The sequence below is a fragment of the Protopterus annectens genome, chromosome 15.part0 (assembly GCF_019279795.1).
Source record: "Protopterus annectens isolate FY-2018-M chromosome 15.part0, PAN1.0, whole genome shotgun sequence".
NCBI lineage: Eukaryota > Metazoa > Chordata > Ceratodontiformes > Protopteridae > Protopterus > Protopterus annectens.
Window position 1 is genome coordinate 680,965,928 of NC_056749.1, and position 13,190 is coordinate 680,979,117.

The 13,190-nt window shown below is 37.4% G+C and overlaps 1 protein-coding gene across 4 annotated transcripts in view; it reads left to right on the forward strand.

Annotated features, from left to right (window-relative positions):
* FGF13 (fibroblast growth factor 13) overlaps positions 1-13,190 on the forward strand; it is a 2,301,951-nt gene that overhangs the window by 917,989 nt on the left and 1,370,772 nt on the right. The window lies entirely within an intron of this gene.

Genomic DNA, 13,190 nt, shown 5'->3' on the forward strand with positions numbered 1-13,190 from the left:
CATCTGTGCGGAGAGGGCTAGCGTGTGTGACTATCACACAGGGTTTGTATTCTCAGCACTGTCCGTGCATGGCAAGCTGATGATGTGTACAATGAGGATCTCCTGTACAATGAGGATCTCCTGTGCACGTATCTAATTCACACTAGTAATGTTGCTTAAATATTTTGTAATTGTACTTTACAGTTACCCCCCCCCCTCCCATATCATTTTGGGTGCCCTACACATTATAATTTGCAACTCATGCATATGTGAATTTTGGGCATTTGTCAAAAATCATTTGCATACCCATGCTGGTACATGGTGGTGTATGTTTTTAATCCATTCCAATACATTCATGAATCATGTAGGGCTATGGAAGATGGTCTGAACCACACACAATTCCTGCATGATTGTGGAAGATTATAGCAAATCTCACCTACATCCTTTCTTTTATCTTTGTAGTTACATCGTTCCTTGTGTATCATGAGTAAGAAATAAGATGAATGTGTATATGAGTAGCAGTTAGGGGGAAATTATTTTGGAATTAACAGGGAAAGGAGTGTAAATAGGGAACACGTTAGTGAAAGAGGAGATTTAAAGGGGACTGGGAGAAATGGGGTAGAGACTGAGTCAGAAAGATATGGCAAGAGTTTGTCTTTGACCTGTTTGGTTGCAGAAATTTGCCATGTCTTTCTGTTATAACCTCGTGTGCATCTTCCTTTATGGGTCTGAAAAAGGGCTTAGTTATTGTTAAATAAATTTATTATGAACCTGTAACTATAACACATCATATAAATAAATGTCTTACAGTTGTAGAATTCACAAGTAGTTGTGCTTTCTATATGGCATTAGCCTTTTGTGATTCTGAAATTATAAATTTTCAGAGAATATGAAGCCATAAAGCTTTAAGGTTTGCCTGTTGAAATCATAATTGTCTTTATTTAAAATCAGTCCAGATTCTTTAGATGTTTGGGATACCTTTCTTAAACTTCTAACATGAAAGCAGAGTGTCAAATCAATTAGCATTACTGTCTGGTAGTATTTTTTACCCAGTTTGGCTCCTGGCTGTGTTGCCTCTGGTGTGGAGGCAGCATGTCTTCATGTCTTCGTTGCATCCATTTTTTTTTGCCTGGCACTTTGATTTCCCTCCACATCACAAAGGCACAGGTATATTGGCCAGTTTATCTAGAGCTGTGTCTGTGTCTGTCACATGTAAGAGTATATGCTTGTTTGTTTGTCAGTCTGTCTGCATGTACATATGCAGACATGAGTGCATGGATGTGTGTATGTCCTTCAGTATGTTACAGTCCTATCAGTGTGTGCTTATTGATTATATATATAATATACTGTAGTACATTACAGCCCTATCCAGAATTAATTACTCTGCCTTGGTTCCCTGAGTACTGGGATAGGTGATGCATTTCAGTGGTGTGTGTGTGTGTGTGTGTGTGTGTGTGTGTGTGTGTGTGTGTGTGTGTGTGTGTGTGTGTGTGTGTGTGTGTGCGTGCATGCATACATGTATACATTTGTGATTGTCTTGTAGTACATTGCAGTTGTAGTCAGGATTAGTTTCTCTGCCTTGTGTCCCATGAGTACTGGGACAGGCTTCAGCTTCACTATGACCCTAGAAGAGATCAAACATTTGTTGTGGAATGAATGAGTGAATGAATAAATGAACTTCTAGCATGTTCTGCTAGCATTGAACCATATACAGTAGAATCATCCCTGATATTTGTCATATTCTTCACACATTCCAATAGTTTTAGATAGTCTTTTGAAACATAACATCTGTTTGATATCCCCAAAAATGATCTGGTTGTAGCTTTTTAAACCCATATTCATGGAAAATGTCACATTTATGGTATCTGGATGAATCCTGCTTGGTGGTACCCAGGTCAGTCTTTTTGCTTGCCGAATATCTAGTTCCAGTTCAAATCTAATATTAGATCATCTGCTGTGGCTGTTGTGTCTTCCCCCCTATACTTACTTTATTGGCTATTGTCAGTTCAACACAGATTCTTACCTCATTTGTACAGTTTGGATTTGGGGGAGTGTGCATATTTTTCCCTGCAGAAATGTAATTCAGCAGTGATCTGCCATTACCATATACAGCACACAGATTTGTCTTGACTATACTATATTTAGCAGATAGCGTAATTTCAGATACTTCTTTAAATGTCAGTAAGTTAATTCTGCAGCTTTTAAAAATGTTCTTGCATTCAGGCTTGAGGAAAATATTATTAAGTTCACCTGTAGAATCAATGCAATTAGATTTATGTGTGAAAACCTGCATTTCAGGTTGGTCATTCTGCATTATATTAATGATGGTATACAAATAAGTGTCTGATGTTTTGTAATTCATAAGTTATTCTTGTAGATCTCGACCTCTAGTGACTTATTTTTATCAGATTTGTTATAAGTGTAATAAACATTTTATATTATGTCTAAAATACTTGGTGGGATTAGATTTGCAGCTCTTCAGAATGGTTTGACTTACCATAAGGCTGAAAGATTAAAACTGTTTTCCTCAGGCTGAGCATTTAATTCTATGAGGAGTTCTACCATCACAATTTTTACAGCTTGACTAATTTAGTAGTTTTTCATAATTATTGTGTGTTCGCTATTTTGCATACTTCCTTTAATGTCTGGTTACCTGGTTATGTTTGCTTATGTTTTTGTTCAGTACAATAAATGTGCTGTTCTTACATCTTTAGTTCCCTGGTGTTTTCTAATAAAATTGTCATTGTAATGCTTCTCTGAAAGTATTTCTTTTTTAGTTTAGTGGAAGGACAATTTTTATTAAAATGCACTGTGCTTCATTGTGGAAGAGAACTGAAATAACATGACTGTTGTTAAAAAGTGCTGCTCATATTAGAAAAAACTGAAACTGGACAAATAGAACTGCATTTATAAACTGTTCTGCCCTATTGAATATTTATTGAAGGACCACTACAGCCAGAAAAAAAAAAAAACACAGCTTTCTACTATGCTAATGCTTTCGTAGTACCCTCAAGCGTCATTACTGTTTTTCACATTGTTATAACACAGTATGAGCTCATTGGATGGAACTTGGCAATGTGGTTTTATTCCTTGATTAAGCTTTCGCTTTCTTATAGAGCATAGCATATGTACAGAACCATAGCTGGCTCATTTAGTGCTGCTCAGTGTCACTGCCTGATCTGGTGCTAAAAAAAGTTCTCGTCACTATACTGGTACTTGTTCGGAACACTAACACAAGGTGCAGGGTTTGAGTCTCACAAGGGATAATTGGCTAGGCTTAAAATGGCTCGCAAGGGCAGTTAGCTTAGTATGAACCTATGAACCTATAAAAAAAGAACCTAAGGCCCTACGTCAACAGTCTCCTTTGCTGATCTGCTCCTCCAGGTCCTAATGCCCCCATGCTATACTGTCCTACTATCACATTTTAAATGATGAGTGAAATTAAAAAAATAAATAAATAAATAAAAATAAAAAAAAGAAGTATCTGCCGATCATGCCCCATAATGTATTATAAAAATAAATATTATTCTTCAGGCATTAGAGCAAATCTTTGATCAAAAAGTAATAAAATTAAGAATTATAGTTATAACTACTTATGCAATGAAATAAATGTATGAAAAATCCAGTAGTGCATGCTGTTAAAGATTTATTTTGTAGACCTTTGCATATGCACTTAGACAGTATAAAATACTTGTGTATGTTGTGCCGTATATCCATATGTACTTACATTATGCTATCTTTATTAAATTTGATTATGTAATAGCTGAGGAATCTGCACAGAAATTAATTCCTATATACAGTAATGAAGCAAGAAAACTAAATAAATAAAGCATTAGAAATTCAAAATATTTATAGAAAATATAGAGACATTTGGATGGTGCAGTGGTGTAGCTGTTAGCTCTTAGGCCTCACAGAAGAATTTCTCCAGTTCAGTTCTTAGCTGGTGTGCCTTCTGTGTTGAGTCTGCATGTCCTCTCTGTGTTTGTGTGGGTTTCCTCCAGGTGCTCCCATTTCCTCCCACCTTCTAAAGACATTATATAGGTGGATTGGACACTAAATTAGCCTAGGTGTGTGTGTATGTGTGTGTGTGTGTGTGTGTGTGTGTGTGTGTGTGTGTGTGTGTGTGTGTGTGTGTGTGTGTGTGTGTGTGTGTGTGTGTGTGTGTGTGTGTGTGGGGTGGCCCTCTGAATAGGGCTGGGCATCAGGCTAGCAACCCGATCCTGTAAACCCCATACATACTACAGAAACAACGAGTGCCGAAGGGCACTCATTGCCCGATGTGTTGAATGCACGGGAGTGAATCCAGGATAATGGTTAGTAAAAGTAGTCGTATTCAAAGCCGTGTGCCGCACAAGGTTTTTAATGAAAAATAAAACAGGTTAAGTGCTTTCATCCACAGGTATCAGGACTTCATTAGAACACCAGATCTCAACAAATCAACATTTTTATACCTGTGGGTGGCAACCTTCCAATTATTCAATAATCAACTTGATACAAAAGACCTAAAAAGTAAATGAACCATTTAAAAAAAAAAAAAAAAAAAAGAACGCCAAAATGACCAAACTGCATTGACTACATACTCCACTAAAAATAAAAATAATTCAGACAACATTCCCCCTTCAAAAAATACCCTCAAAAAACTCAGGATCCAGGATAGAGACAAATAATAATCTCCTCTTCTTCTATCTACCGTAAGCGGGATCATAACCCACTCTGTTACCTTGAGCTGAAGTCTAATAAGAGCTTTGCTTTTCTTTTCCTTATTATTTTAGACAATACTTACCTATGTTTATGCCATTCTTTTTATACAGGTAGTTAATGTTTACTAGGGGAGATATCCTTACTATCATACTATAAAGCAAGACCTGACCTTAACACACTTAGTGAGTGCTTAACAATTGTTAAGCAACCCCTATATATTCTTAACATTGAGTCTACACTAAAAGCAGATGGCACTCACCAGAAAACAGCAACACTAGGATATGAAACAGCTCCATTTCTGCCTGCTGTCTGACAAAGTTCACAGAGTAGTTTGATTTCAACTGCTTACCTTAGACAGGTAATATGTAAAGACATCATCAACTTCCCTACTACTTTACTTGCTTCAAAGCTGGAACAACAGATCACTTTTTTTCCAAATCTTACTTCTGATTAATTTGTAGTACATGGAGACGATAAATGCACAATACAGAATTATGAGTGAGTCAGCTGTCATAACACTGTATTATGTTTTCTCAACACGGATACTGAGATTCACCTCTCAAGCTTTGTTTTCAAGGTAAATTTATCTGTATCCATGTCTCAAACACATAATAAAGCAGTTACAGTTACTGACCTGCTCATAATCCTCTATGTTTTAAAGTTCAGTAAAGAAGTAACATATCTGAATTTAGTACATCTTACATGTTGCCGACATGTTCCTTGTTAGTATTCTTGGGTCAGCAAGAGTATGGTAATGTGCTTAGGGTTTTTGACTCTCTTTTCAATTTTCAGTTGAAGTCTAAGAGATTTCTGGCAGAACTGGCTCATCGTTCATCATGAATTTATTGACAAGGTGCAGAATCAGAATCTATAGATATTTCAAGTAAATTATTTATGGCAAAGTGAATAACTGAAAGTGGAATTAAATAAAATTGACAGAAACATGTATTTAGTGGCACTCTGTTGACAGGACTTTTTATATGGCATAAATAAATATCAAAGATCCAGAAAAGAATAGGAAATGTCTTTGAGATAATAAAGCCATGCCGCGAATGAGAATAATGTGCAAAGTCGTGATTATAGCTGGTATTGATGTCCAGGAAAAGGAAACAAATAATTCATTGCAAAAGTCGCTGCACGCTGTGAGATAGTATAGCCACACTGGGAAGGTGAAGGTGTAAGCCTAATAACAAGAAACTTGAGAGAGCAGAAATATGAAACGAGTCAGCAGGGTACAAAAAGAAAGCAATGACAGGAAGACTAATGAATACTGCAGGCAGACAGAAGGAAAGGATTAACGTTCACAGTAAAACACCTAATTAAACTCTCTGTAAAGTATTGAGGTTTCTAAGAGTTTTGGTTTTCTCTGCTATAAAATAAAATTAAGAAACATATTAGAAAGGTTTTATTTTATATTTTGCTGTTACAAGAAAAGTAGACGTGTGTATTTATATGTGTAAATATGTATTATCTACACACACACACACACACACACACACACACACACACACACACACACACACACACACACACACACACACACATAATCCATACCCAGTATCAGTCAGGAAAATAGCACTCCACCCTCTCTCCATATAGCACTCCACCCTCTCTCCATACCTTGCAGGCGCCACCGGTGTATCACAAGGCTCTGTCCTTGGTCCTTTACTCTTTACCATTCTCACCAATGCATCCATACAACATGCCTTCGTAATACAGTATGCAGATGATTACACACTCTTTTGCACATCTGACAACGTGACACACCTCCAACAAATTACTCTGGAAGCTGTAACAGTAACTGAAACATGATTTTGTAACTCACAACTCATGCTCAACCCTAAAAAATAAACAGCTTTTTCCCCAAATCTCAATCCCATGAAAAAAGCGAAATTTAAAGTCCTCTGTCTTGATAATACAACTATTGTAGTGACTTCTCATTTAAAACTATTAGGGATGGCAGTGGATGATAACCTTAAACTTGGTCTGCATGAACAAAATTGCACAAGAAAAACTCATTAAATACTAGGGATGCTTTACAGAGCCAAAAACATTTTCAATGACACAAGTAAAGCAAAACTCACAACTACTTATCTCCTCCCCACACTTCTTTATGGTGCTCCCATCCTTACTAACCTTCAGGCATCACAAAAATTAAAACTTGAACAAATGCTATAGCAAAGTTGCTAAATTTGTGGCAAATACCCCTTTCAGAATACACCACTGTATAGCACTAAAAAGCCTAAATTGGTTAGAACTACCTCATCAACTAACATGCACAACTTCTTACCACCTGTAAAATTATGCAGAATCCATCTGCTTGTCCAGCAATAAATGTTCTACACAACTATTTTCCTAGTTGGTCATTACAATCCAATGACAAAAAACTCCTGTCTGTCCACAAACCTATCAAATCTGCTGATTATTGTCTGTACTCGTACAAGGTTGCTAAGGCCTGGAACTCCTTATCTCTATCCCTCAGGCCACTACCCTCCTCCCATCCCAGAAAACCATTCTGAAAGACTTAGCCAAAAGCTGTCTTGGTTCTTGCTCAACTCTAGGACAAGCTAGATCCCTAAATGTGGAAAAATACCTCCATACCTTTTACACTTTTCTTCTCTCACGTTCTTACTTCTGTCAGGTCTCTGCCCTGGTTTTATGTCTCAGTATACCATAAGCCTATTTTTCTCTCACTTTGTATTGCAGTTCCTGTTTGTATTATAATGACATACCTTTAATTTCTCTCAAATTGTCGCATAACTTGTATTTATTCTTAACCAGTGTTTTCATATCTCTAATTTGGTATAATTATATAAACCTATTTACTTTTTGTATTGTTTTAAAGACTGTAAAATGATTATTCTTAAAATATTTTGTAATACTTTGGAGCTCTTCTCCCCAGGCCTCCACTGAAAATGAACTCCTTCCCAGTCAGACTTTCCTGTTAATCAAATGTCAATAAATAAATAAATGTTTGTGTGTGTGTGTGTGTGTGTGTGTGTATATTTGTATACATATATCTATCTATCTATATGTATATATATATATATATATATGTGCGTGTGTGTGTGTATATATATGTATATATGTATATATATATATATATATATATATATATATATATATATATGTATACATGTATATTTGCAAGATTGTTCAAATATATATATATATATATATATACACACACACACATATATATATATATATATATATATATATATATATATATATATATATATACGTATATTTGCAAGATTGTTCAACTATATATATATATATATATATATATATATATATATATATATATATATATATATATATATATACACACAGATATATATATATATATATATATATATATATATATATATATATATATATATATATATATATGTATATATATATATATATATATATATGTATGTGTGTGTGTGTGTGTGTGTATACATGTATATAAATAAATATGTGCGTGTGTCTGTCTGTGGTTGCAGTGCAGTTCATTTGGTCAAACATCAGTCAGTGAGCGGTGCTTTCTTTCTGGCTTGATGTGGTCTTCCTTTGTAACAGCAGGACGTAGCCTGAGAGATGTTATGGTTGCTTGCCACATAAAATTGTACATTTCCAGGACAAAAGTGTGATCCAATAGTAACTGACAACAAACATGTGATATTGAAAATGCAATCACCACAACATCAGACAGTGAAATTGCTTTAACTCTTAAGTAGCACTGATCAAAACCAACCAATTGCAGGCACAACCTAGGTGAAATACCAAAATAATTTTTGACAAATTACAAGATAGCACAACAAAAACTTTTTTAGCAATGCTATGACAGAAGTACTTGCAAGATAATTACAGCAGTAAAATAACAACAGTAATAATAACAATAAAGAGCATTGTTTACATTATATACAGTGAAAGTTCAATTTCATTTTAAAGGCTGTGAAGAGGAAAGAAAGAGGTAGAAAATAGTTATGAAGGTAGGTGGCGTGACCATTGAGAATGTAAGTACACCGGATATTTTTGAATACGTATGTTTCAAGTCCCCATCTGAACTTTGGGTAGATATTAATTTCATTTAGGTTTTTGGGAAAAGAATGCTAGACTGAGGTCATGCCTCTTAACTGCCAAGATGTTTACCTCATATTTTCTACTGTACCTCATAAGATTTTTGTTTTTCTAACTAATCACTGAGTATTGAAGTCAGAAAAAAATGACAGACATTTGAGTTTCAGACTTCAAACCTTCAGAAAAATTAATGATGATGTAAAACAGATTATTCTGTCAACTTTGTAAGTTTGTAAGAGCAAGATCTAAAATATGACCTTATTTTATATCCTTTGTCCCTCCATTGTTTATTGTCTTATCTAGATTTCTTCTGCTAAGAGGTTTGGTAAAGGTGCAATCCCAGATAAGGAATGTTCTTTACAATGGAGATTAGTTCTTGAGGTTAAGAGTATAGGCGTTATTTCGGAGTAATGCCTAAGGTTGTCCTCCATTCCTCTAGACAGTGGAGGGTTTGATTGGGAGACACTCTAGTTTCTGCAGCTGCATTCAATAAACTCCATCTACAAAGATCCCTTCAGTCTATCTACCTGGCAAGGAGACCAAATTGATGGGCCACTTAGGGAACTGATTTAACACATTTTCCTTGTATTCTCTGAGAACATTAACCTACTTTGTACAGACAATAGGTTTTCAACTGGATCTTACCAATGAAAAACACCAGGTACTATTGCCAAACAGAGATCTTAATGAAAAGTTCTGGTGTCAGTTATTTCCACAATGACAAGTTTCTTGATATGAGTTATCCAACAGCACCAAAGGTTTAGGTGAGGGTCCAACATTGTGCCTCACAGTTACTATAATAAAGCAAACTTCAGAAATTCTTCCTTCAATGTCCATGTATTTTCAGTGGTGAAGTCAAGGCATACTTGGGAAAACATGGCAAAGGAATCCCTCACTACTGAAGGCATAATGTTTCAGCTGTTTTAGTGTTCCCTTTTAGTAGAACAGAGGAGTCATTATCAAATGTGGTTCAGGCATGGCACACAGCATAAACATGGTAACAGCAGTCAGAAAGAAACCATAACTCTCAGAGGAAATATCCCATTGGTTTTGGCCCCAGAAGAAATGTTCCTCGGCAATCTAGACGTGAGTCAACTGCTAATAGCTAGCCACAGCCCTGAAGCCTCAGCCAGCTGTCCTTCTCGGAAGCAGTTGTGGCCATCTAGCTATCCTCTTAATTGTATGGAAATCTGTCACCACAGATATAAGGTCAGGTAATATCCATAAGGTGTAAGATTCCATTACATAAGTGACTAGACCCAAAAATATTACCCATGATCAAACGCTCCCCCTGAAAAAACAAACAAAAAGAGATATCCTTTGCCTTCTCCAGAATGGAGATATGCAGAAGAAACCCCAGACATGGAAGAGTCAAGATTTCACTCCAGATTCTTTTAGTGCCATACAAGGCCAAGATCTCAGCTCAAAATATATCTAAGTGGCTTAAGGAGTTTATCCACGAAGAAACCTTTTGGATAACCACAGTACAATCAGTCCTTCTGTGGTTATCCAAAGGATGTTCTTCGTGTTGCACTGTTGCAGTCATTATATTTGGGTAATCTGCTGGCACGTTGTCCTCAGTTGGCCTGATTAACATAGTCTTGGGTCCTGCGTCTGTTGCTGTCCCTTCTTCAGTGACGTCAAGTCGTCAGGGGTATAAAACATGAAGCCGATGCCATTACATCAGTCATTCTCACTGCGCGGTGCCTGAAGCAGCAGCAGTTTGCAAGTGCCGGTTGGCGGACTCCTGAAATTTTCATTTTCGAGTTTTAGATCCAAAGTCTTCAACTAAAAAAGCTAAGTACCCCATTGGGGAAACTTTTTCTTGCTCCTTACCGATGTCAATAAAAGTTAATAATTGCATTACTTGTGGGAAGCAAATACCTCATAAGGATTTCCATTTGTACTGTATTCCTTGCCTAGGCCCTGACCATGACGTACCTTGCTGTCGGTTCTGTGCTTTATTTAATCAACTCATGGTACATTTTTGCTTCTAAATATTTTGGCTCACGCTTTAATTATCCAGAAATGTCGTCGGTTAGCAATCCAACTATCTGAATACCTAAAAAACGCAAAGAAAAAGACAGAGACAGGCCGTTGAGGTTCAAAACTGCCAACAATGCTTCTCCTAAGCCAGGCGCCAGTTTCCCGGTACTTAGTGAGGCGCTTTCGCAGCCCCTGATACCCACTATTTCTGATTCGCAGGCCTCTACTGAGACCCATTCGGAGTCCAGTATGCCACGAGATACTTCAATTATGGAACTCGCGGATGCCTCTGCCTTGGATGGGTCCAGAGCCACTGTGCAGGCACCGGCTTCTGTGGGTGTTTTCAGGCCTACAGGTTTGTATATTAAACCGATGCCATCTTCAAAACTAAAGCCAAAATCTCGACCTATGTCTAAAAAACTGGCGCATAGGCCACATGTGCAGGCTCCTATGCCTAAAAAACAAATGATCAAAATGGCTGAAGATTTAATTACTCTGATCAGGGGTAACCAACCCCCCCCCCCACCCTTCTAAGAGGCCTAGGCAAGATATTGACTATGAAACTTCTGAACAGGATTCTATTTCTTCTGACTCTTCTAATGAACAGGAATTGTCTATACCTACATATGAGGACTCTGATGCAGAGGATTCCATTCCTTCTGCTTCTCCCCTGAGGATTTTTCTTTTGGGGAAACTTTACATACCTTAAGGGAACATTTCCACTGGGAAAGTCAGGATTTTTCTGAATCTAAAAAGAGACTTAGGGATTTTCTTCTTCATCCTCAGCATAGGCCTTTGGCTATACCTCTGGTTCTAGACATTGTTGATGATGTTTTCTCTGAATCTAGTATGGCTCCTGATTCTCTGCCTCCAGCTCCTTGTAAGCCAGACAGATACTACAGGGTTCCTGACTCCCACAAATTCCTTTTCAAAAATCCTGTTGCGGATCCTGAAACCATTTCTCAGGGTCCCAAAGGCATTAAGCCTTCTACTGCTAAAAATCCTACCCCTTCTGATAGAGATTCCAGGGCGCTGGATAGATGGGGTAAGAAAGTCTACACTTCTGCAGCCTTGACAATCAGGGCTTTAAACTGTCAATTTCATATGCTAAAATAGCAGCAGCATATCATGGGACTGCTTAGACAGAAAATTATGTTGATTTCTGACTGTGGAAAATAAAGATTTACAGGATCTATTGCATTCAGCTGAACAAGTTGGAAAACATACTTTGCAATGTGGTTTTGATTCTTTGGAGGCCTCTTGCAGGGCTGCTGTAACTGGATCTGTGCTAAGAAGGCATGCTTGGCTCAAAGAGCAAACTCTGCCTGATCATGTTAAAGCAAAATTGTTGGATGCTCCTTTACAACAGGACCGTCTCTTTCATAATAAGGCTGAAGAAGTTCTAAAAAAGATGGAAGATAAAGCTAAATCTATGCAAACTGTGAAATATTTCTTACAAGGGCAACCCCCAAGATTTAGTAGGCACTGGCCTACTAAGAACTGGTCCTTTCCAGTTCCTTCGAGAGCCACTCAAGTCAAATCCAGGCATTCCAAAGGCACCAGGTTTCAGTCCCAAGGGACTTTTAGAACAAAGCAATGGGGTGCCTCCTCTTCCAAATCTGGAAACAACAAGACACCTCCTTATGGTAAGCAGTCTCAATGACTTCCCTCTACACTTACCAAGCACTTACCTTTTAGCCGCCCCTTTGGGGGGGGAAACTGGCTCTTCATGCAAAAAACTGGCAACTTATAACCTAGGACAAATGGGTTTTAAATATAGTATCCCAGGGATATAGATTTCATTTCCACACGTTGCCAACTCCAAATGGATGGCCAGACCTGCCCCCAAATCAGTAGGCCAAGGCCCAGAAACAAGTACTTTCACTAATGAGCATGGGGGCTATTCAACTAGTACCAGAAGTGGAAAAGGGACAAGGTTTCTATTAAAGACTTTTCGCGGTACCCAGAAAAGACAAATCATGGCGTTTAATTCTGGACTTATCTACTATAAACACCTTTCTGGACATCCCAAAATTCAAGATGCTGACTCTTCACCAGTTACTTCCTATGCTAGGCAAAGATGCCTGGTTGGCAACTCTAGATTTAAAAGAGGTTTACCTGCATATCCCAATCAGGGAATCTTGCAGAATATACCTCCATTTCAAAGCAGACTACTTGCATTACCAGTTCTCTGCAATGCCCTTTGACTGATCTACTGCACTCAGGGTCTTTACAAAGTGCCTGGCTCCAGTAATTGCATTTTGCAGGCAAAGAAATATTCAAATATATCCATACCTGGATGATTGTCTAATTCAGGAAGAAAACAAGGACATTCGTCTAAAACATCTGGTGTTTGTAAAAAGGGTTCTAACTTGTCTAGGGTACACTATAAATGAAAAGAAATCACAACTGGTACCCTCTCAAAAATTACATTCCTGGGTGCAAGCTTGAAT